Raw genomic sequence first — 25,173 nt, 5'->3', positions numbered from 1 at the left:
GAGAAAATCTTCCAAAACAACCACAAAACTAGTAACAAAATGGCAACAAACACGTATCTATTAATTACTTTGAATGTAAATGGACTAAATGCTCCAATCAAAAGACATACAGTGACAGAATGGATTAAAAAACAATGCCCATCTATATGCTGCCTACAAGAGACTCACTTCAGACCTAAACACACCTACAGATTGAAAGTAAGGGAACAGAGAAACTTTTATCACATAAATTGATGTCAAAAGAAAGCCAGAGTAGCAATACTTATATCAGATAAAGTAGACTTTAAAATAAAGATTACAGGGGCACCTGGGGGGCTCAGTCAGTTAAGTGTCTGCCTTCAGCTCAGGTCATGATCTCAGGGTCCTGGGATCGAGCCCCACATCAGGCTCCCTGCTCTGCAGGGAGCCTGCTTCTCCCTCTCCCACTCCCTCTGCTTGTGTTCCCTCTCTTGCTGTGTCTCTCTCTGTCAAATAAATAAATAAAATCTTTAAAAAAATAAAAAATAAAATAAAGACTATAATAAGAAACAAAGGACACTATATAATAGTAAAGGGGACAATCAAACAAGAAGATATGACAATTGTAAATGTTTATCCACCCAACATAGCACTCAGATACATGAAACAGTTAATAACAAACATAAAGAAACTAATCAATAATAATACAACAATAGTAGGGAATTTTGACACCCCATTTACATCAATGGACAGATCATCTAAACAGAAAATCGACAAGGAAACAATGGCTTTGAATGACACACTGGTACAGACGGATTTTACAGATATATTCAGAACATTCCATTCTAAAACAGCAGAGGACACGCTCTTTTCCAGGGCACACGGAAGATTCTCCAGAATAGATCACATATTAGCCCACAAAACAAGCCTCAACAAATTCAAGAAGATCAAAGTCATACCATGCATCTTTTCTGACCACAACGCTCTGAAACTAGAAGTCAACCACAAGAAAAAACCTGGAAAGACCACAAATACACAGAGGTTAAATAACATGCTACTAAACAATAAATGGGTTCACCAGGAAATAAAAGAAGAAATTAAAAAGTGCATGGAAAAAAATGAAAATAAAAACACGATGGTCCAAAACTTTTGGGATGCAGCAAAAGTGGTTCTAAGAGGGAAGTTTATAGCAATACAGGCCTACCTCAAGAAGCAAGAAAAATCTCAGGGGTGCCTCAGTCAGTTAAGCATCTGACTCTTGGTTTTGGTTCAGGTCATTATCTCAGGGTTGTGAGATTGAGCCCTGAGTCAGGCTCTGTGCTCAGCATGGAGTCTGCTTTAGACTCTCTCTCCCTCTTGCTTTGCCTACCCCTGGTGCTTGCTCTCTTTCTCTCCCTCTAAAATAAATAAATCTTACAAGAAGCAAGAAAAATCTCAAACAACCTAACCTTACACCTAAAGGAGTTAGAAAAGAACAACAAACAAAGTCTAAAGCCAGAAGAAGGATGGAAATAATAAAGATTAGGGTAGAAATAAATGATATAGAAACTAAAAAAAAATAATAGAACACATCAATGAATCCAGGAACTGGTTCTCTGAAAAAAAATCAACAAAATTGATAAACCCCTAGCCAGACCTTTCAAGAAAAAAAGAGAAAGGACTCAAATAAGTACAATCACAAATGAGAGAGGAGAAATAACAACAAACACCACATAAATACAAACAGTAACAGAATATTATAAAAACTATATGTCAACAAATTGCACAACCTGGAAGAAATGGATAAATTCCTAGAAACAGATAAACCACCAAAACTGAAACAGAAAGAGACAGAAAACTCAAACAGACCAATAACCAGCAAAGAAACTGAACCAATAATCAAAAAATTCCCAATAAACAAAGTTCAGGCCCACATGGCTTCACAGGCAAATTCTACCAAACATTTAAAGAAGAGTTAATTCCTATTCTTCTCAAATGATTTAAAAAAATAGAAAAGGAAGGAAAACTTCCAAATTCATTCTATGAAGCCAGCATTACCCTGACAACAAAACCAGATAAAGACCGTACTAAAAAAGAGAACTACAGGCCAATATCCCTGCAAAAATGCAAAAGTCCTCAACAAAATTCAACAACATATTATAAAAAATCACTCACCATGATCAAGTGGGATTTATTCCTGGATTGCAAGGGTGGTTCAATATTCACAAATCAGTCAACATGATATATCACATGAATAAGAGAAAGGATAAGAACCATATGATCATTTCAATAGATGCAGAAAAAACATTTAACAAAGTACAACATCCATTCATGATAAAAACCCTCAAGGAACTAGGTTTAAGGGAACATACTTCAACATAATAAAGGCCATATATAAAAACCCACAGCTAACATCATCCTTAATGGAGAGAAACTGAGAGCTTTTTCCCTAAGGTCAGGAGTAAGACAAGGATGTCCACTCTCACTACTCTTATTCAACATAGTACTGGAAGTTGTAGCCCTAGCAATCAGACAACAAAATAAATAAAAGACATTCAAATCGGCAAGGAAGAAGTCAAATTTTCACTATTTGCAGAACATGATACTATTATAATAGAAAACCTGAAAAACTGCTGGAACTGATGCACGAATTCAGTGAGGTTGCAGAATACAAAATCAATGTACAGACATCTGTTGCATTTCTATACACCAATAATGAAGCAGCAGAAAGAGAAATGAAAACAATCCCATTTTTAACTGTACCAAAAATAATAAGACACCTAGGAATAACCTAACCAAAGAGGTGAAACACCTATACCCTGAAAAATATGAAACACCGATGAAAGAAACTGAAGAGGACATAAAGAAATGGAAAGACATTCCATGCTTATGGATAGGAAGAACAAATATTCATAAGACATCTATACTTCCCAAAGCAATCTACACATTTAATGCAATCCCTATCAAAATACCAACAGCATTTTTCACAGAACTAGGACAAAAATTCTAAAATTTGTACAGAACCACAAAAGACCCTCAATAGCCAAAGCCATCTTGAAAAAGAAAAGCAAAGTGGAGGCATCACAATTCTGGACTTCAAACCATATTACAAGGCTGTAGTAATCAAAACAGTATGGTTTTGGCAGAAAAAATAGACACAGAGATCAATGGAATAGAATAGAAAGCCCACAAACAAATCCACAAGTATATGGAAATTAATAGTTGACAAAGCAGGAAAGAATATGCAATGAGGAAAAGACAGTCTCTTCAACAGATGGTGTTGGGAAAATTGGACAGCAACATGCAAAAGAAAGAAACTGGACCACTTTCTTATGCCATACACAAAAATAAATTCAAAATGGGTTAAATATATAAATGTGAGACCTGAAACCGTAAAAATCCTAGAAGAGAAAATAGGCAGTAACCTCTTTGATATCAGCCTTAGCAACTTTTTTTCTAGATATGTCTTCTGAGGCAAGGGAAACAAAAGCAAAAATAAACTATTGGGACTACATCAAAATAAAAAGCTTCTGCACAGTAGAGGAAACAACCAACAAAACCGAAAGGCAACCTACAGAATGGTAGAGGATATTTGCAAACGACATATCCAGTAAAGGGGTAGTATCCAAAATATATAAAGAACTTACACAACTCAACGCAAAAAAAGCCCCCAAATAATCCAACTAAAAAAATGGGCAGAAGATATGAATAGACATTTCTCCAAAGAAGACATACAGATGGGCAACAGACACATGAAAAAATGCTCATCATCACTTAACCATTGGGAACTGCAAATCAAAACCACAATGAGATATCACCTCACACCTGTCAGAATGGCTAAAGTTAGTAACACAAGAAACAGCGGGTATTGGCGAGGATGTGGAGAAAAAGGAACACTAGTGCACTGTTGGTAGGAATGCAAACTGGTGGAAGCACTGTGAAAAATAGTGTGGAAATTCCTCAAAAAGTTAAAAATAGAACTACCATATGTTCCAGCAATTGCACTACTGAGTATTTTTACCCAAAGCATACGAAAACACTAAATCAAAGGGATACATGCACCCTTATGCTTATGGCAGTATTATTTACAATAGCCAAGATACGGAAGCAGCCCAAGTGTCCCATCAATAGATGAATGGATAAAGAAGAGGTGAGAGATCGATCGATCGATCAATCAATCATGGAATATTGTTCAGCCATAAAAAGAATGAAATCTTGCCACTTGCAAAGACATGGATGGAGTTAGTATTATGCTAAGCAAAGTAAGTCAGTCAGAGAAAGACAAATACCATATGATTTCACTCATATGTGGTATTTAAGAAACAAAACAAACAAGCAGAAGGAAAAGGAGAAAGAGAGACAGAGAGATATCAAGAAACAGACTCTTAACTATAGAGAACACACTGCTGGTTACCAGAGGGGAGGTGGGTGGGGGATGGATGAAATAGGTGATGGGGATTAAGGTTAGTGCATTTGTTGCGATGAGCACCGGGTGATGTATGGAAGTGCTGAATCACTATATTGTGCACCTGAAATAATACAACACTGTATGTTAACTAACTGGAATTAAGATAAAAACTTAAAAAGCCAAAAAGAATATATACAGCATTCTCACAATTCAAAAAAGAGAAGATAAATACATCAATAAAAATTAGCCATATATTTGCATTGTTGCTTCACAAACATAAAAAAATTGTCTATAATCACATGAGAAGATGCTCAGAACAGTCAATCCTCATGGAAATGCATATTAACTACTATATTTAGATACTGCTATACGTGCTTTAGAATACCTAACATTAAACAGACTGGCAATGAGCAAGTGGCAGCAAGAATGTGGAACAACTGGAATTCTTGTGGATTGTTGGTAGGAATTTAAGTGGGACAACTATATTATACTATTATTTGGCAGTTTCTTCTAGTATTAAATATTCACCTATCCTATGCCCCAGCAATTCAATCCCTAAGTATTTATTTACCCAAGAGAAATGACTAGCAATCAGAAATGAATATAGAAGATATAATTCAAATTACAAGTAGTGGTTATCCACAATATATATTTTGGAGCACTTTAAAGAATTCCAGCTTGTATTTATCTTTATTTGGCAATATTTTGCAAGGCTTTTCATTCAAAGGTAGGCAAAAGGAAATATAATGCTGTACAATTACTTAGTAACTGTGATCAAGGGAAAGAGTCAATCTGCACATATTACGTAAAAGACAACATTTCCTGAAAAGGGTGAGAAAGGTTGAGGCACAGAGAATGTTGACGAAGATTATCTGAAAAGTTGCCTCCATTTCCTTGAGCTTGAGTTTCCAGTTTGCCTTCTTATGTGTATGTTCTTACAGTCTGGCTTTTGGGACAATGTGTCATTTAATTGCAGAATCGTGTCACAAATGTTTGAACAAGGTGAGCAGTGTATGATAATAATCCCCAAGGTTTAGAAATGGAACTTTCTTATTATAAGCAAAATCTTTTTGAGTTCCCCAGCTAAGGTCTGTGGGAAGTTGCAGGGCTTAACCCATTAAGTTACACCCATAAGTTTCTTTTATCTACTGTAAAAGTTTATCATTGGTGAATTCACTATAACCACTTTATTTGAAAAGGATTTGAAAGGCATAAATAACATAAAGGGAAAGAAAAGGTAAGATAATAGAAATGAACATGAATGCTTTGATTAGAAACCAAATTTCACATAAGAATGCCAAATCATTGCATGCATTTTTTGATTTTTGATTTTTAATGTTCTAAAAAGATGTGTCAACTGCTTAAGCCTAATCCAAGAGAATTTTATTTTTTACTTTTTTGTGTGATTATGACTGTGGAGAACCATTATATCAGCTCATTATGCACATTCCACTATATCATGGACCAAATAACTTTTTCTCCAATTCTTCCATTCAACAACTATTTAGTGAGCCGCTGGCTACTGTAAAAGCTAAGGGGCATTCACAGTCCCTGAGCAGCCTACCACCACCTGATTCATGAGATTCTTATTCCCTAGCCTCTGTAAGATATCTGGTTCTTATTGTGATTCAAATGACTTTGAACCTCTTTTTGTTTACCCCCCAATTCACTCTACTTTCATTTAGTGAGAAATTATATGATGATAAACAGGAATTTATCATTTTAAGTCTACGGTATGTCAGCGGTAATTGCAGAAGTATATTAGTAGACCAGCACAACCATTGAAATTATTCATTGTTAGAAATCAAGCTTTGATTTGTCCCTGAAGATTTAATTAATGTTCCTCACGCAGATATCATGACTCCACAGTAAAGTAAGAAATTGCAAAGTTGCACTTCAGAAATTAAAGAAACAGGAATTTGCTCTCCAAACCTGTCAGTAACCTTTTATAAAAAGTCATTCCATAGAAAGATTTCTGGAATAGAAATGACAGATACTGACTCTAGCTAACTCAAGGATCTCATGAATTTTCATTTTAGTGACAAATGAACACCTGCTAACAAAAAGGACTAATTCATTAGCAAATTGCAAATTAGTGATTGCAATTGCAACAGGGGTACAAATTTTCATTTGCTTAACTCTGTTAAAAAATATTTTTATAAATCAAGTCTTTCTAACATCAATACCACCATCATATTTTCACCATTTTTAAATTGAAGGTTGTTACTTTAATTCTGAATTCCTACATAAAAGCCAAACTGAAATACAAAAATGAAAATAAAATTATGAAGTGAAGGTATGCTGCAAACACATGTAGTTGAGTGTCTGCATATGTGGGTGCAAGGGGATATAGTTAGACTTGCGGCACCTGGGTGATTCAGTCACTAAATGTCTGCCTTCAGCTCAGGTCCTGATCGCATAGTCCTGGGATCGGGCCCCACATCGGGCTCCCTGCTCGGCGGGAAACCTGCTCCTTCCCCTCCTACTCTCCCTGCTGTGTTCCCTCTCTCGCTGTCTCTCTCTGTCAAATAAATAAATAAAATCTTTAAAAAAAGGGGGGGGATATAGTTAAACTTGATAATGGTCTCACAACTTGTTTTTTTCAAATTTATGCTTAATTTATCATTGGGGGGGTGTGAGATTATTTCAGTTGGCATACTGACAAACACTGTAATCTAATTGTTTTATTTGAATGTATATTAGGAGAAATTAATAAATAAAATATTTGGCTTTGGGGATATTGTTTCTCAGAAGCCAAATACAAAAAAATAATTTAATATAAAGGATATAAGAAGTAAATAATAGTAGAGATAAAATATGAATGGGTAAAATTGTGAATATGTTACATAGGCCCTGAAGTTTAGGATACAATGATTTAAATCAGATTGCAAAAGAAATATAAATGGAACACAAAAATAAGTAGCTTTATATTTATATTTGCATTTAGCCACAAAATCAAGTTCTCTCCCTTGAGGTACTAGTGAATGAATTATGACAAAATAATTTTTTATAATGTAATTGGCATTATGTTTACACAAATGCTACTGTTAACAAGTGATTACAAATGTTATATTATGAGCAGGAGAATAGAAAATCATATGAACAAGCTTAGTCAGGTATACAGTAAAATACTATGAAAAACAGTTCACATAAGCTGGAGAGAGAAACAGCTGTGATGTTGCAGCTTCTTAAATCATAGTATTGATATACAACCACTCAACATGTGGATTGAAATGGGTCATTTGATAATCCACTGGGAATGAAGATTCACATACCCAACTTTATTACATTAACTCACATGTCACTTTCCCTGATTATGTATTTCTGTAGCCCATCTGAGGTCAGGAGGTTTTACAGAACTCACTGAATTTGGAACATTAAGCTGGATTTTTAATTGTTGTATAATGAGCCCGAAATTATGTTGGGAATCGGTAAGGATGAAATGTACTGACACATGCAGAATGAGAAATCAGACAAAACATGGCCGAGCATATTTGGCCGTATCCAGTTTACATTATCTACAGCTAATATATAATATAGACAGAGGATTTTGGTAATTTCATTTGAAAATTGTCATAGCATCATCTAAATTTGATTTCATGAGCTATACAAGTCTTTATAGTAATCTGTTCCTTAACCATGCGCACTACATTGGCCATCAACATTTGGATCTGTAAAAGACTAGCCCCGTCAGGATTCCCTGGCTTTTAAAACCTGTTATTTATTTATTAAAAGAATCAGAGTATCTTTTGGTCGTTGATGACCTTAATGAAAGCAGTTCTAGGGTGGGGGAGAAGCTTCCTGCAGTATAGTAAGAAGAGGAAGGGAAGATAGAGGATCAAGGAGTGCCTCCCAGAAGGGAAAAATAAAGGTTATTGGGTAGTAGGAGAAAGGGAATACAGAGAACAGCATGTTTGGTTCATTTGTAGTTACTGTCTGTCATTTCAGAGAGCTCGGGAGAAATTCCACAATACCAAACAGCATGAGTTAAGGAATAGACTTTATTGAGGAGAAGGAAAAATTGCCAGAACTGAATCGACAAGAAATGAGAAGGCACAAGTCCTTCATTATTCCATCATCCCCCAGAAAGATGGCTCAGTGTCTGAATCTGTTTGCCACACAGCATGAGCTAAGTTAAAATAGACAGAACTCCCACTGCTACCCCTTCTTACAGGCACATGTGAGAATGTGACCTTGCCAGATGAAATACAGACTCCTAGGCACAAGGCCCTCTGTTTTTAACTGCCAGCTCTATAGAGGAGCTAGGTAGGAGCTCTAGAGATCCAGAGTCAGAAGAACTTGAGCTCCTTGGGGTGATACAATTTCTCTTCTCCAGTAAGCACTGAACATGGATGCAACCCCTCTAGCTGAGAAAAGAAGGAGCCTGAAGTCAGAGATAGTTTACCGTTCAGATGACCAAGAATAAGCCACTAGGTTTATTTTAAACTTACTAAAGCTTCTTTCCTCCTTCCTTTCCTTCCTTTCACATGTGTGTTTGTGTATTCAATTTCATTTTCAATTCATTCATTGTTTGATTTCATTTTCCTATATATAAATAACATTATTATTTGTATATTTGCTACGTGTTATATAAAATTATATAATTATATTAATGTACTTATACTCATTACCTATTATATATTAGCATATTATAGATATTGTGATTTTATATGTATATGTATATTTATATCAATTACTACTCCCTGCAACAAATCTTTTAATATATATCTCTTAATGATACAAGGCCCATATGGTTCTTTTGGCACAGTCTACCAACCACTAAAGAAAGAGATAATACCAATTGCACCCAGTCTCTTAGAGAATATAGAAGGAAATAACATCCTCAACTTATTTTTGAAGCCACCATTATCCTGGTTCTAAAATCAAATATGTGCCTCAGAAGAAAAGTAAATGATGAATTAATATTTCTCATAAGCCTCAAAACAAATATCTTTAAAATCAATTTTTAAGCAAACCAACCCAGCAATATATAAAAGGATAATACATTATAGCCCAATAAGGTTTGTTCCAGTAATGCACAGCTAATGTAACATTCAGGTATAGATGTAATTTACTTCATAAAAAAATAACTGAGAAAACCCAGATAATCATTTCAATTAAGGCAGAAAACTATTTGAAAAAAATAGCCCTTACTCATGATAAATTCCTCAAAAACTATGAATAGAAAGGAACTTTATCCTGATAAAGGGCAACCACAAAAAAAAAAACCCCACAAATAAACAAAATCAACAACAATAAAAGAATAACAACATAGATATCATAATGTTTTGTGGTAGAAAAACGTGAACGTTCTCTCCCCTAATGTTGGGGAGAAAGTAAGGATATCTGTTTACATTAATTACATTCAATGATATACTGGAGGCGCTGGCAAAAGTAATAAAGCAAAATAAACAAATTTATTATTAAGGGTACACTGATGATGAAAGAGGAAGTAAAACTGCCTGTATTTGCAGATGGCATGATAGTCTGTGTAGAAAACCCTAAGGAATTTAGCAAAAAGTTACTAGAACTAACAAGTGAGTTTAGCAAGTTTGCAGGATATAAAGGAAAATCACTTGTACTCTCTACTAGCAATGAACACTTGGAAATGGGGGAAAAGGCCACTTACAATAACATAAAAAGTGGGCAATATTTAGGATATTTTAGCCACTATGCCTTATTCTATTTTTTTCACTATGCCTTATTCTAAATGAGGATATACTTTTATTATACCTTCTTCTATGAAATTAACCTACAAATTTTCTATTTTTACATTTAGGGAAAAAATCTAAACTTATTCTGTTTACTTTATGCTTTAGAAACAGTGCCTTGCATACACTGTTTACTTTGTAAGCCTTATACCAGTCTTTAGTCAAAAGCAATAAACTTCTTTCAGTAGGATTCAATTAAATTAAAATTATTGGCATTTATTAATATGTATAGGGGACATAAAGCTTAGCCTAGTGTTTACCTGACTTTGAACTCATGCATTCAAGTAAAGTGGTAATTTAAGTGCTCCTTTAATGACTTTTATATAAAATTAATATAATTCTATAATTTCAAAGGAGGCTTATAAAAATCATTATAGAGCTATGTTTATATGATTGTTTCACCCTTTACATTAAATTGATTTAAAGAACTTCAATCTGTTAAATATTAATATTTTATAAGAGAAGTAATTAAAACAAAGTAACAACAGAGACTTCTCAAAATAGTTATATTATAAAATAATCAAGACGTTTTTGCATAATTTCACCAAATTCTTTGCAACTAACATTTCAGTGGAAGGGCTACTTTCCACTGAAATATTTAATAGTTGTATAATGTACACGTCATGAGGGAAGGGACTTGATTTAGTTCACTGCCATACTTGTGGAACCCACTACCACAATGCCTGCCAGAGAGTAGCAATCAATAAAAATTCAATAATGAAGTAAATTAATAACAGTTTTCTTTGCATTTAACTGTTGAAGGCTTCAATAAAGCTAGAGAGTTCTGATGAAAAATAAAGAACTAAAGTAGTTTTCAAGAAAGGATAACAGTTTTTTAAACTATGACCACTTATATTACATTGATAATAATAATAAATAAAAATAATAAAATAGTAAGGTAAACGTGATGGAATCAGTTGCATTTTATTGTACCAAGAATAAAGGAGAGGTATTATTTTTCCTTTTTCTGTGATGGGATTAAATGCTATAGTACATGTAAAGTGTCTATTATAATGTTTGATATGTAGTATGGGCTCAATAAATTATAGTCACTATAGAGACACAGGTACAATAAGAAAACTAGAGATGCAGAGTCAAAAGAACTGCAGGGTGAGGAAGTTCTTCACCAGCTATCCTCCAGGAAACTATCTGGGCATTATTATTTACACTACCCGGAGCCCTTCTCTGTCCTACCTGCCAGTCCTATAGTTGGTATTTTAATTCAAGAAATAAGTCCTCAACAACCAACCACTATTACCTTGAAAGTCTACTGGTGTAGCTCATCTGATCATGTCTCAAAGTCACATGTTCCAACATCTAGGGTTTTCTTTCTTCTTGTACATTTATATACATATAGAATTTCAACATATATTGGAATATTGTATATATATGTTATTTTGACTTATCAAAACCCAGTAGAAGAGTTTTCTTATGTATTTTAGCAAAAAAAGTGATTTTTTTTTTTTACATATAAGATTTCATTTCAGCCTCAGAGTGTGTGAACATGCCATTGTATAGTATTTGATTTGCAACATTCAAAATAGTGACTTAAGGTTGGGAGGGTTTTTAGCTAGAATAAGGTGATTTTAGTATTCTGAAGTCCATTCTGTATTGGGTTAATGAGATTGCTCCAAAATTTCCTTCACAAAGCTGACACCAGGAAAGTAAGCAACTCATATGAGCTTGTTTAAATAATTTATCACAACATGTTTAGAAAGTTCAAGATAGCCCCTGGTTCATGTCTGCACAATCATAAATGATTTTCATTTCATTTACAGAAAGTATATTTTTTTCTTTGTAGATATACATATGACTTAAGAAAGAATGCTTTTCACAAGGTGGTTAGTTTTCCTCCATTTCAATGTGCTCTTTAAAAAGTTGCAGAGGGGCTGCCTGGGTGGCTCCATTCGTTAAGTGTCCAACTCTTTTTTTTTTTAAGATTTTTTTATTTATTTGAGAGAGAGAGAGAGTGTGAGAGACAGAGAGCACGAGAGGGAAGAGGGTCAGAGGGAGAAGCAGACTCCCCGCTGAGCAGGGAGCCCGATGTGGGACTCGATCCCGGGACTCCAGGATCATGACCTGAGCCGAAGGCAGTCGCTTGACCAACTGAGCCACCCAGGCGCCCAAGTGTCCAACTCTTGATCTCAGCTCAGGCCTTGATCTCAGGGTCGTGAGTTCGTGAGTTTGAGCCCCATGTTGGGCTCCACACCCAGTGTGGAGCCTACTTAAAGAAAAATTAAGAAGCTGTACAGGACATGGTTGTTGCATGGGTGATGGTGTCTGATGGAATGGCACCAACATACATAGGTCCAAGTGTATTGACCTGTAAGTGAACTAATTCCTTTTATTACATGAGAATAGAACCCAGAGGATCTAGTAGCCTATTTTCAGTCAGAATAAAACAATGTCCATGTTTTAAAGTCCCTATGAGAGTCATCAGCTGCTAAAGATACTGCCTAATCAGAAGTGAAGTGGGGTAGGAATGATCTTATCAGAATTTTCAAGAAAGATCTTTATAACTCCTTTCCCCTCAAAAACTACAAACTCTGATTAGGCAAGCACCTATTGTAAAATGCCTGAGCATATTCCTGAGTGTCCACTATAAGACATAGTGAATTAAAGATCAAATACTCTCATATTATAGACACTATTATTGATGGCACTGAAGTTGAGGAAACTGAAGCTCATGGAAATTACATAACTTATTCACCATCATATATCAGGTAAGCGGCAGAGAAAAGATTTAAAACCTAGTCTGTCTGGTCAAAATCCCATTGATGTGTACATTATTATATATTTTCTATTTTTTTTTAAAGATTTTATTTATTCATGACAGACAGAGAGAGAGAGAGAGAGAGAAGCAGAGGGAGAAGCAGACTCCCAAGGAGCAGGGAGCCCGATGCGGGACTCGATCCCGGGACCCTGGGATCATGACCTGAGCCGAAGGCAGACGCTTAACCATCTGAGCCACCCAGGCGCCCATTATTATATATTTTCTAAAATGTGCTTATTAGTGTAACTACTAAAGCGAGAATTTCAAAACATTTTCTTTATAGACAGAGAATAACTATATAAAGATTGAATAAACAGCAGGAATATGCATATGTTGTAGCTCCACTTGTACTTTTTCTGTGAATTTTCCTGGGTAATTTGCATCAGGGAGTCATATACCCATTTTCCTGAACTTTTAGTACTATGTAAAAATGCATGAAAAGTACTCTTATTACAATGCTATATTTAAAACTTTAATTGATAACGTATATTATATGACACCGATTTAGCACGAAGGACTGAGACTGTAAATAGACAAAGAGAATTCCTAGTAGATCTCTGTATGCAAACTATTTCCACATCATTCCCTAGCCAAATATGGAATTGTATGCTCTTTTGCAATTCAAACCTCCTAATTGTCTCCTCACTTCCCTGGTACCCCAATGTGCTGACTTTGATCCTCTCCATGAAACTTCCCATTTCTGTTTGCCAGAGATCCACTTCCTATGCCCTTTAGACCTTCAGTATACTTTCTGTGAAATCATTTCTACATTCCAGTTGTGTAACACAAAGTTTTTTGATCATCCTTGAAATCTAGGATTCCTGTCATTGCTATCCCTGACCTTCACAAGATTATCCATTTCTCTCAAACTTCTCTGATTGATTGATTGATTTTAAAAGATTTATTTATTTATTTGAGAGAGCGAGAGCAGGTGGAGGGTCAGAGGGAGAGAAAATCCCAAGCAGACTCCCCACTGAGTGCAGAGCCTGACATAGGGCTCGATCCTAGGACCCTAAGATCATGACCTGAGCTGAAACCAAGAGTTGGACACTTAATTGACTGAGCCACCAAGGTACCCCCTGATTTATTTATTTTTTTAGCAAATATTTATTGAGTGCCTACAATAAGGCAAGGCACTTTTGATATAGCAGGGCTATATAAATTACACATGGCAGGGTGGGTTCTTGAAATTGTTATCTACTGGGATTGTTTTATATGTGTCCTTTGCCAGACCATAAGCTTTGGGAGAACAGGGATTGTGTCTCTTCTACTCTGCCATCTTCTGTCCCAGTACTGTCATGGCTGTCTGAAGTAGATCTAGATTATACCATCATGGTCTGGGCCTTCTCATTCACCTGCCTTAGCGCTAGAATTGTAAAGAGTCTGGTTTTCATTTTGGCTTGTCTGTAACTGTTTGTGGCTAAGGGCCAGTTTTGCTGACAGTTTTGTCAGTTTAAAGATTTTACAAGTCTGTGCCTAATAATATGTTAAAATGATGTTGATAAAAATTCAGTATCTGCCTGAGAAGTAGGTTCTCAAACTTGATCGTAAAACTTTACTCATTGCAATTTATTCACTCATTCATCAAATATTATTGAGTGCCTATCATACCCCAAGCACTGTCCTGAAAACCTATAGAACTCCAAATTCAAGTTTTTCATATCACCTACCCTTAGACATGGAATAGTGTATGGATATAAAGGAGATTGTAAATAATAGTGTAAATGAGACTATTTCCTTCTCAGCAGCACAATACCATAAATTACCTCATGATATCCTGCTTCCTTTTATTATTATAAGTGAAATCAAACCATTTCATATTCAAAACTCAGCAGACCATGTGCTGCAAAGCCCAGATGTTTATGATTTTATTATCTGAAATTAATTTCTGTTATAATTCATTGACACAAATAAACACATAGCCAGCGTCAGTGCATATATGCAGATAAAAAATATACTGGCAATGTGAATGGATTATTCTCTAAATATTACCACACTAAATATTATCATTTAAATTTAGGTTACTTTCATCTGCAATTGTTCTTGTTTAGTTATATACATTATACAGATATATAGCAGCAATATGAATTATCTCTAGATACCTGGTTTATAGCATATACCATGTAGTAAACTTTATTTTCTCTAATTTTTAAAAAGCGATTATAGTCCTTTTTGAGCAACACCAGGGGAATGGTGTTGTACATACATGCAAATTAGCTCAAAGCTTTATATAAAGCCTTGTTTGTCTTGATAAGTTTCCCCAAACCAAACTGTTTAAGTTTGTTAAGAGTGTTTAACTCTTCAGAAGAAGGAAAGTATTACAAAATCGAAGGAAAATTTACTGAAAGCCATTACAGTACATTGCATATGATAGACTCTCACTCTATTTGTTGATTTGATGAAATAAGAAGCAACTCAATGTGACCAATCATACAGCTCATGTGTCTACTTTGTAGTATATATATAAATCAGTGTGAGAACCCACAAGAATCTTAAGAGTTGACTTTTTCCTACAACTGAAGAGACAGTTACAAAGTCAGGGTTTTGGGTGTTTTTGACAGAAAGTCTAATATACTAATAAATTTACACAAAATTTAATAAAGGGCTTCAGATCAACACCAATCAAATCTTAGCACTCTAGAACAGACTGGATTATAGTTGAGAATAAATCTCTATTTGGAAATAGGGAATGCTCATCTCATTCCTTGGAATTATGCAGGAAATTACAATGAATTACCTCTAATTAATGAGAAAGTCTTAACTTTATGGAGTTTCTATGTTCAGATATTTCAATCGCATGTGTATTTGCTAACCTTCTTTTACATTAGTAGAATTTATCTTTTGATCACTTGACTGTCATAAAAATAGTTTTCTTATGAAGATAAAAAAGTCTTTGTTTTGAATAACATTTTAGTCTCTTTCCATGCGATATGTCATCTACTTGATTCTCAGATATTTTTACTGATTAACACCAGTTCTGCTTCTTGCCTGAACTCCAGGCTTCTATAATTTCAGTCATTTGTTTACTCATTGACTTGTTTTCATCCATTTCTGTGTTAAATATTTACTGAGAACCTATTATTGTCAGAGCCCTGCCCTAAGCATTTATACATGTAATCTTCCATGTACCATGCCATCTCACTGAATACTTGGTTGAGTTTGATTTCCCAGTGCCATACAAAGGGGTCATGTTATTGTGACATTTCCAGGCATCTTCTTATAGTTTATCACTATTTAACTGTTCTACCCCACTGTCTGAATTATGGAACCAACATTGTCTACTAGATAAAACCTTCTTGATTTTCTTTGCAACTGTGGTAGACAGAACCAAGGATGACACCCAGTTGACCCACCCTTTGGTAGCCATGCCCTTTTGTGATTTCCTACTTCTGACTGTGGGTGGGACTTGTGACTTGATTCTGACAATAGCAAAAATGATGGTAGTACACTTCTGGGATTACACTACATAGGAATTTGCCTTCTGTCTAAAAGATTCTCTCACTTGCTAGCTCTGATGGAGCAAGTGGCTATGTTGGGAGTACCAGGTGTCAAGGAACTGAGGGTGACTTCCAGTTAACAGCCATCAAAAAAATGAGGCCTTTAGTCCAATAATATTTATAGGAAATTGAATTCCACCAACAATCACATGAGCTTGGAGATAGATCCTTCCCCACTTGAGCCTCAGATAAGATCACAGTCTCAGCTGACACCTTGAAGTCAGTCTTGTGAAACTCTAAAGCAGAGGACCCAGCTAGCTGTGCCCAGATTTCTGACCCACAGAAATAGTGAGACAATAAATGTGTGCTTTTTAAGCCCTAAGTTTGTGGTAATACTGTTACATAACAATACAAAATTAACACCAATAGTTCCATTTTAGTGTTCTCCACTGGTTCTACTTTTCTCCATCCTCTCTTTAAATACTCATGCTTCAAAGTTATATGCCTCAGATCTCCTAGTTTTCTCTTCCAAATTTCTATGTGCACTGTATTTTTATAAAGCCATCATCTCTTGTTTTTACCTAATAGATTCCAATTAAATTCCATAACATCTCTCCATTTTTGTCTAACTGCCACCCTGTTTTCAGAACTGCTATTTCAAAGATCAGATTATGCCATTTCCCATTTAAAAATGTACTTTTCTCCCAACTCATTTGATGAAACCAGTATTACCCTGATACAAAAGCTAGCTAAAGATAGTATAAATAAATAAATACATACATACATACATACATACATACAAACATACCAATAACTACTACTTGTCAAGCTCTAGATTCATTAAACAAATAATTTTGCAAATTATTTCCAGTTATGGAATGAATAAGTTACAGGAATAAAAGGCACAACATAGGGAACATAGTCAATGGTACTGTAATAGCGTTGTATGGTGATAGATGGTAGCTGCACTTGTGGTAAGCATAGCATAGAGTTGTCAAATCACTATGTTGCACACCTGAAATTGATATAACATTGTGTACCAACTATATTCAAATAAAAAAAATTAAATTTTACTTCAATTGTGAAGATATTGAAAATGAAATTTAAGGTTTTATGGATGTGCAAAATAGAGGGAACTAATCCAGTCTGAGAGGTCAAAGGCTTTTCTTTTAAAGTCACATTTAACTGAAACTAAAGGATGAGCTGTTAAGCAGACATGGGTAGAATAAGAGTGAAAAAACATTCCAGGTAGAGTAAAAATCATCTGCAAAGTTGCAGAAGTCAGAAAGAAGCACGGAAAATTTAATGAAGTTAAGGAAGCTAGGGACAAAGGGGAAGAGTAGCAAGAAAAGAATCTGAAGATGCAAGAAGGGTCCAACCGATGCTGAGAATTTTAGGTCAATGCAAAGCTTGTGGATTTTTTTACAAAATGGAATGAAATAAATTGCATGTGAGATTAGATTGTAAAAAAGGGTTATGTATGGATAAACAAAAACCAGGTAGGAGGCTACTGAAAACATGTAAATCAGAAATGAAAGTAGCTTGAACCAAGATGGTAGCAGATTCTACAGGGTGGGTATATTCTCGTTATTCTAGATGTAGAACAGACAGGACATGGTGATGGAGAATATGTGGAGATAAGGGGAGAGGTATGGATCAAGAGTACCTTTAGGCTTCTGACTTATGTAGTTAGATGGATGGTGGTCACATTTGCAGAAACTGATATATTTGGTGGAAAGATTGGTTCCATCTTAGACATGTTCTATCTTAGACAGGTTTAAGTGTCTGAGATATCAATATGAAAAAGTGTAATAAGCATCTAAATATGGATCTTGAACTCAGAGAATTCTGGCCTAGAAATCTTTGACAGTTTTTTTCAAGGATGAAATTCCCAGGTGAGTTTACCTAGGAAGACAGTGGAGTACACAGGGGGCCTAGAACAGAGCTCAAAGGAATACTAACGTTTAAATATCAGGAGGTGAAAGATGATCCTGTAAAGGAGAATAGCAAAAAAACAAAAGAAAAAAAAAAACACCCAGGAAAGCAAAAGGAAATGAAAAATGTATGCTGGTCATAGATGCCAAGAGTTTGAATAGTGAAACTTGGTCAAATTTTATGAAAGGTCAATTAAGATGAGGACTGAAAAGTGTCAATTGGATTTACATATAGTGTCTTTTTCTTTCAACATATCTGTAATACTACTACCACCACCACCACCACCACCACTACTACCACCACTCTGCTTATAAGAAAAACTAACATATATTGAGTACTTTGCGTATCTTAGCTCATTTATTCCTCATAGCAACACTATCATTACTCCCATTTTACAGAAAAGTAAACCGGGACAGAGAGATTAATGGTGAAGTTGGGAGAGGGATGCAGATCTGTCTTAATTCAGCATTGATAAACTTGAAAGTTATACTATAACACTTCTTCCCACAGAAGGAAAACAGTACATAATGAGGGCAATAGTAACAGAGGAGGCGCTGAACGAGGAATGGACCAGAGATTGGAAAAAGAAGATACAGGAGTACAAAAGGCTGGAAAGAAGGAGAATCTATAATAGTATGCAATCCAGATTCTTTTTAGTGTTGGGGTGTTTTATCCAGACTGCAGATGAGAACAGCTCCTTGAGACAACACATCTTTAAGGTGGAAAATTCAGTCCTGGGTTCCTTTACTCAATTCATCAAGCACACAATTAATCTTTTGTCTTCTGCCCTAGGCCTTCTCTGAGGTCATGACTTGAAACAACAGTTAGAGCCTACTGGTCATGCGTGAATGTGTACCCCAGAAATTCAGAATAATTATTACTCCCTGAAGGCAGCCCTCAAACAATGAGTGACTGGAACCTGTTTAAGTACTTCTCCCTGTCAATCATGGGGCAGATAATTCTGAGGACCAGCTTTATATTTTTCTCTGGATGCCCTGATGATCTAATGTCTTCTATTTTCCTCTTGATTTTTGACAATGTTTCCTTTGGTTCTCAAATTTTTCAAGGTAAGTTTGGCTTGAAAAGTCTGATGAGAATCTATTTTTCCCTCTTTCTTAAGAAACTTGATATTTTTGCCTAGATATCTAAGAGATTATTTTTATTTTTTTCCCTTTAAAATTCAAGAGTTTTACTAGATATACCATTGTGTTTATTGTTATGGGTTACTTTTCCCAGGTCTGTTTTGTATCCTTCCCAATACAGTATTAAGGTCTTTTTATTTCATAAAAGTTCTATTGAATTATATTTTTTAGAATTTATTCTTTTTAATTGCTTTTTTTCTTTGGGAATCCTATTTTATGAATATTGTCAGTAGCAGTGTTTTATGCCACAAGACAATAGCAAAACTAATTTTAAAAACTCAAGAAAAGAAATAGGAAAGCATTTTATATCGCCAAGAGGAAACAGAAGAAATTGAGGGGTTCCCCTTGCTAAGAATAGCTAAATATATGTAGGAATAGGCAAATCTAAAATTTCTCGCAAAATATGCAGGGCCTATTTGAGAACAGCAGCTGAAACCAGAAGGAATTGGTGGGGTTCAGGAGCAATTTGACCTAGAATTTGCCACTTTGGCATGAGGATTATTTTGAGCTGATGACAATAAGTTCCCACCAACTCAAGAAGAACTTTTCACCTCCCCTGATAACTGCCTAAAAGAATTTAGATAGATAGGGAGCTTGCACCAGGAAGAGAGTTATTACGAAAGTTAACTATTTTAGAAACATGAGAAAGACTGTATGGCATAGCAAACATTTGTTTACCAAACATTTGTTCTTCCCACCTCCTTGTGAATTGTCTTCCTCACCTCTGAAGTCCCACACCCTTACCCCCTTCTCCTTGGTTCAGGATGGCATATAAGCCTCAATTGCCTATGGGTGGGTCTCATATTTTTATGGGGCCCTGTATTACATAATTAAATTTGGTCTTCTGTTCATCTGTTTTAAGTCAATTTACTTATTAAACCAGCCAGAAGAATGTAGAATGGTAAAAATAATTTTTCCCCTACAAGATTTTTGCAAAATCCATTTTGTGGGTGGATACAAGAAGCCTGTGGTAAGGTCTGAAAAGAATAGTTTGGGTCCTATGAAATCTCAAAACAAACCAGACGAACTTTCTCTTGAATTCCTTTTATCTTTTCTTCATTTATTTAAGTTTATCCTTTTCACATTTTATTTCCCTTAAGAAGTATCAGCTGTAATGTTTATTTTCTCTTGTAATCTTTCTAATTTTTATTTCTGAAATGCCTTTTATGTATAATTACTTTCTGGGTATAATCACATCATCCTGAGTTTATCTAATTCAAATTTGTATCATTCTTTTATGTCTTCTACTATTTTGTTAATTCATTTTAACTTGTTTTGAAATATTAAATAACATATTAAATTTGTTCTGTGGATATGTCTTTCTACAAATGCTTTTATTGCCTGTAGTGATATTATTCTGCTCCTTATTCTATTTTTTTAAATTATACATTGGTATAGTATTCTTTCATGATAATGTTCTAATTGTTTTTATGTGAAATTCATTCTCCTAAAGAGGAAAAGTCCCACCCTTTTAAGGGGGTGGGTTAGAATAGATTTTCTTACTTCATGGCTATGAAGTTCCCTTTCTTTGATTTTTAGTGTTCAAACTGAATGAGTATGCATTTTCAGTAATTTCCCGGCTCTCTTTCTCCATTGTTATGTAAACTATCTCTTTCCTTTGCCCCTATTTTCCCTGTTTTCCTTTTTTTTTTTAAGATTTATTTATTTATTTTAGAGAGAAAGAGAGCAAGCAGGAGAGGCAGAGGAAGAGGGAGAGAGAATCTTAAGCAGATTCCACATTGAGTGCAGAGCCTGATGTATGGCTCAATCTTATGACTTTGAGATCATGACCTGAGCCAAAACCAAGAGTCAGATGCTTAACTAACTGCACCACCCAGGTACCCCATCCCTATTTTCCTGAATTGGGATTCTATTACCAGGGATTGCACTTCAATGTAGGGCTTTGTACTGATTGATACATTATGAATGTGTTTTTAAGTTAGAGCCAACAAGATTTGCTGATCATTAAGTGGAGTGTGAAAGAAAGTGGATATGGCCTGAGAAGTGGAATGATGGAGTTTCCTTTAAAGAGTATGGAGGAGGGCGCCTGGGTGGTTCAGTTGGTTAAGCGACTGCCTTCGGCTCAGGTCATGATCCCGGAGTCCTGGGATCGAGTCCCACATCAGGCTCCCGGCTCAGCGGGGAGCCTGCTTCTCCCTCTGACCTTCTCCCCTCTCATGCTGTTTCTCTCTCTCTCTCTCTCAAATAAATAAATAAAATCTTTAAAAAAAAGAGTATGGAGGAGATGGATTGAAGAGCAGATTGAAGTGCAGGAGGGGTGGGGATTGAGAGTTCAGGTTTAGGCATGTTAATTTTAAGCAAAACATTAGACATAAAAGTGGAAATATCAACTAGGCAGTTGTGTCTGGAATTTAGGGAAGCTATCAAGGCTGAAGATATATATTGGGGCACTGTCAATAAATATACAGTTTTAAAACCATGAGACTGGATGACCCAAGGGGGTGAATGGAATTTATCCTATGTAATTAGATAAGAGATCCAAGGACTAGTCTTGGGTCACCCCAAAGAAGAAGAAGAAAGGCCAGTAAAACAAGGGAAAACTAAGAACGTGGTGCCTTAGAAGGTAAAGGTAAAAAAAAATATCTCTAGAAGTGATCACCTGTAACAAATGCCATTGATACCTATATCAAATAAAATGTACCTACAAGCTCAATTATGCTCACTTTATCTCATCTTGTGATCTCTCATTAGTTCATCCCTGTCAATATACAGATAGAAATACTGAAGTCCCGACTGCAGAAGTAGCTGTTTCAAAATCTAAGAGCTAGTTAGAGGCAGGCCTAGTGTTAATACTCAAGTCACCTTACACCCTATCTAGTGTTGTTTGTCGCTAACACTCAGCATTAAATCATAGAGGTTTCCTTCCTGAGATGTCTTGAATTATATTAATGAATTTATATTTTCAAAACTGTAAAATCTTTAGTGAATATTAAGCATTATGTTTACCACAGTTCATTTAAATCTAGGGCAGGTGGAGAGGGACTCTCATGAAAAGCCCTCCTTAAGAACTCAAAGAAGGATCCTAGATCATCTGGAATCTCATACCACCAGATACCCAGAAGACCAGGGTACAGTGAATTACAATAATCAGTTCTAAAAATAAGGAGAAGAAGTACTAATTAGCCAGTCACATCTTCTATGAGCACAGGTCATTGTCTGGTAATATTGTGAAGATAGTGAAAGCATGTCTTAGTGTCAGCTATAAGATAGTTATCAACCTACAGATAACAAAGGGGATGGTGCTCCAGCATGGATTTTGGAATTCAGAGATGGAAAAAAAATAGTGAAAACAATTGCCTCTAATAAAACCCTTCCTGACTCTACAAGGATTAATCAGTAATGTTTCATGAAGAGAAAGACTTGAAAATCTCTTTGGACCCATTTGAAATACTTCACTCTTCTGTTAATGTAGTTAGCCTTTCAATTACATGTGAATTGACCCTTACACAGTCATATATTTCTTTATCTTTGCAGTCTTATGCAATTTACGTACCACTCTGAGCTTCAGGATATTTTTTTCAATTTGGGAAAAAAGGGTTAACAATGTAAAAATACAGAGACTATTATAGCAAACATCTGTTTACCCATTGCCTAGAATGTGACAGATATTATTTTGCTATACTCATGTTTTTAAAATATAGGCAACTTTTCTGATAACTTTTACACCTAGAATTTCCTCCTCAATCGTATTCTCCTACCTTAGCCCCTCCACAAAAGAAGTCATGTATTTTTACTTATCATACCAATCCATATTTTATAAATATATATTTATCTCCATAAATCCTATATATTATTATTTATTTTTAAATTACACAAATGGTTTTCATACTGTGTGTATCTTCCTGCAAATTATTTGTTTCCCACCACATTAGATTTTGGAAAACTATCATGTTGATGCATAGAAATCTAGTTCATTATTTTTAACTGGTACATAATATCATACTTCATGAATATACCAAATTTTGTCCATTTTTCTACATTTATTCCACATTTACTTCCAATCCTTATCACAAACTGTGCTGCACTGATGCAATGATACACGCCTTTTTGCACTCAAATAGGAGAGTTTCCCTAGGAATTATATATAGAAGTGTAATTAGTACAAGCACAAATTCAGATTTTCTAGCTATTTCTTAATTGCCTTCTGAAAAATGGTCAGCTTAATTTATATACCCACTAGGAGTACATACTTGTTAGTGCCAGATTTTATAGTTTTGCCAGTCTGAAGAGTATGAAATGGTATTTCACTAATTTTTTATTTATATTCCCTGATTACTATGGAGGTATAGCAGTTTTCATATATTTATTTGTCATTCAATTTTCTCTATTGTGAATTACCTATTTGTATTTTTCTCCTGGATTGTTCATACCCTCTTTATTCACTTGTAGAATGTCTTCATATATTTTGGATTCTAATCCTTTCTCCATTGGGTATGTTGGAAATATCTTCTCCTAATCTATTGTCTTTTAACTTTTTCATTGTATCTTTACTTTTTTTGGTCACATGAATGTTTTAAATTTTGATGTCATCATTTTAATTTTAAATAAATCTTGGAAAAAAATCCTCTTTATCCACAAAATCATGAAAATATTTTCTCATATATATTTAAACATGTTTAAAGTTTTTTGATTCACGTTTAGGTCTTACCCAGTTGGAATTTATTTTCATGTATGGTGAAAAGTAAGGATCTAATTTTAGGGTTTGTGTTTTTCACTTATCTGATAATGAATTGTCTAAGCATCACATGTTTAACAGTCCATTCTTTCCCTGATAATCTCTAATACCACCTCTGATACATAACAAGTTTGCTTATATGAGTTATTGGTATATTCACTTTTGTAAACTATAAAATTGAAATATCAATATATTTATCTGCTTTATTTTAGGGAATTCCTAGAAAGTCTGTCTCTATGGGCCAGAAGAGAGAAACTGCAATGCTTCAGTAATCCTTTGAATTTTTTTTCTATATTCACCCTCTGGTTTCAAGACAACCATCAAGTTAATAGAAAACTATACTGCAGAATGATGAGAACTAATTCAGGGTAGGAAGCAATAGGAAATGCTCATTATACTCTTGGGCGGCCAGGGCCCTTATAAAGGATATAAGTTATACCTAGATTATAAACCAAACATTGGTCACTGACCAGCAGTGTAACTTTGAGCAAGGTATCTAATATTTCAGGGCAGTTTTGTTATCTATTAAATAGTCATAACAATACTTCCAAGGCAGAACAGATATGAGAAATAAACAAGACATGTATGCAAAATGGTGAGCATGGTGCCTGGTATATAACAAGACGTTAGTAAATATAAGTTTCCCCACTCAAAAAGGATGAACACTTACAATTGCACCTAACCATTCAGTTCACTCAGTTTCATAACTTTCTTTCCATTATTTTGGCAGTGTCCTCTCCCTACTTGCTGAGCAAGTTCTAAAATGTAAGAATTATAGAGACTGTAACAAAGGAGTAGACTTACATGGAATGCTGTCTACAGCTGCACTGTTGGAAGAGAAATGTATGCAAACACAACTTTTCAAAGTCAGCATCCACTCTTCACCCTGAGAAGGTATAGAGCAGAATGTTAAACTAACGGTGGTTCTCAAACTTTATCATGCATCAATGTCCTCTGAAGGACTTAAACACTCTGGGCCAGGACGCCCGAGTTCTGATTCTGTAGATCTAGGAATTTGCATTTCAATAACGCAGTCCAGGGAATGCTGGAGCTGCTAGTCCAGGGGCCCACACTCTGAGAACCACTACTCCATAGTGTCATTACATGTGTGTTTTTGCCATTAAATACTTCCTG

The 25,173-nt window shown here is 35.1% G+C and overlaps 1 long non-coding RNA gene across 2 annotated transcripts in view; it reads right to left on the bottom strand.

Moving 5' to 3' along the window:
• Positions 1-24,916, bottom strand: part of LOC141371736 (uncharacterized) — a 122,623-nt gene extending 97,707 nt beyond the window's left edge. For both annotated transcript variants that reach the window (XR_012376913.1, XR_012376914.1), the window contains exon 1: positions 24,844-24,916. This is a non-coding gene — a long non-coding RNA (uncharacterized lncRNA). The remainder of the gene's footprint in view (positions 1-24,843) is intronic.
• Between the last annotated feature and the right edge of the window lie 257 nt (positions 24,917-25,173).

Source organism: Callorhinus ursinus, unplaced genomic scaffold, assembly GCF_003265705.2.
Source record: "Callorhinus ursinus isolate GAN/ISIS: 27379988/994484 unplaced genomic scaffold, GSC_fseal_2.0 scaffold91, whole genome shotgun sequence".
In the NCBI taxonomy this organism is placed as follows: domain Eukaryota; kingdom Metazoa; phylum Chordata; class Mammalia; order Carnivora; family Otariidae; genus Callorhinus; species Callorhinus ursinus.
The sequence above is the reverse complement of the archived record's forward strand: the minus strand, read 5'-3'. Positions and strand labels throughout refer to the sequence as shown.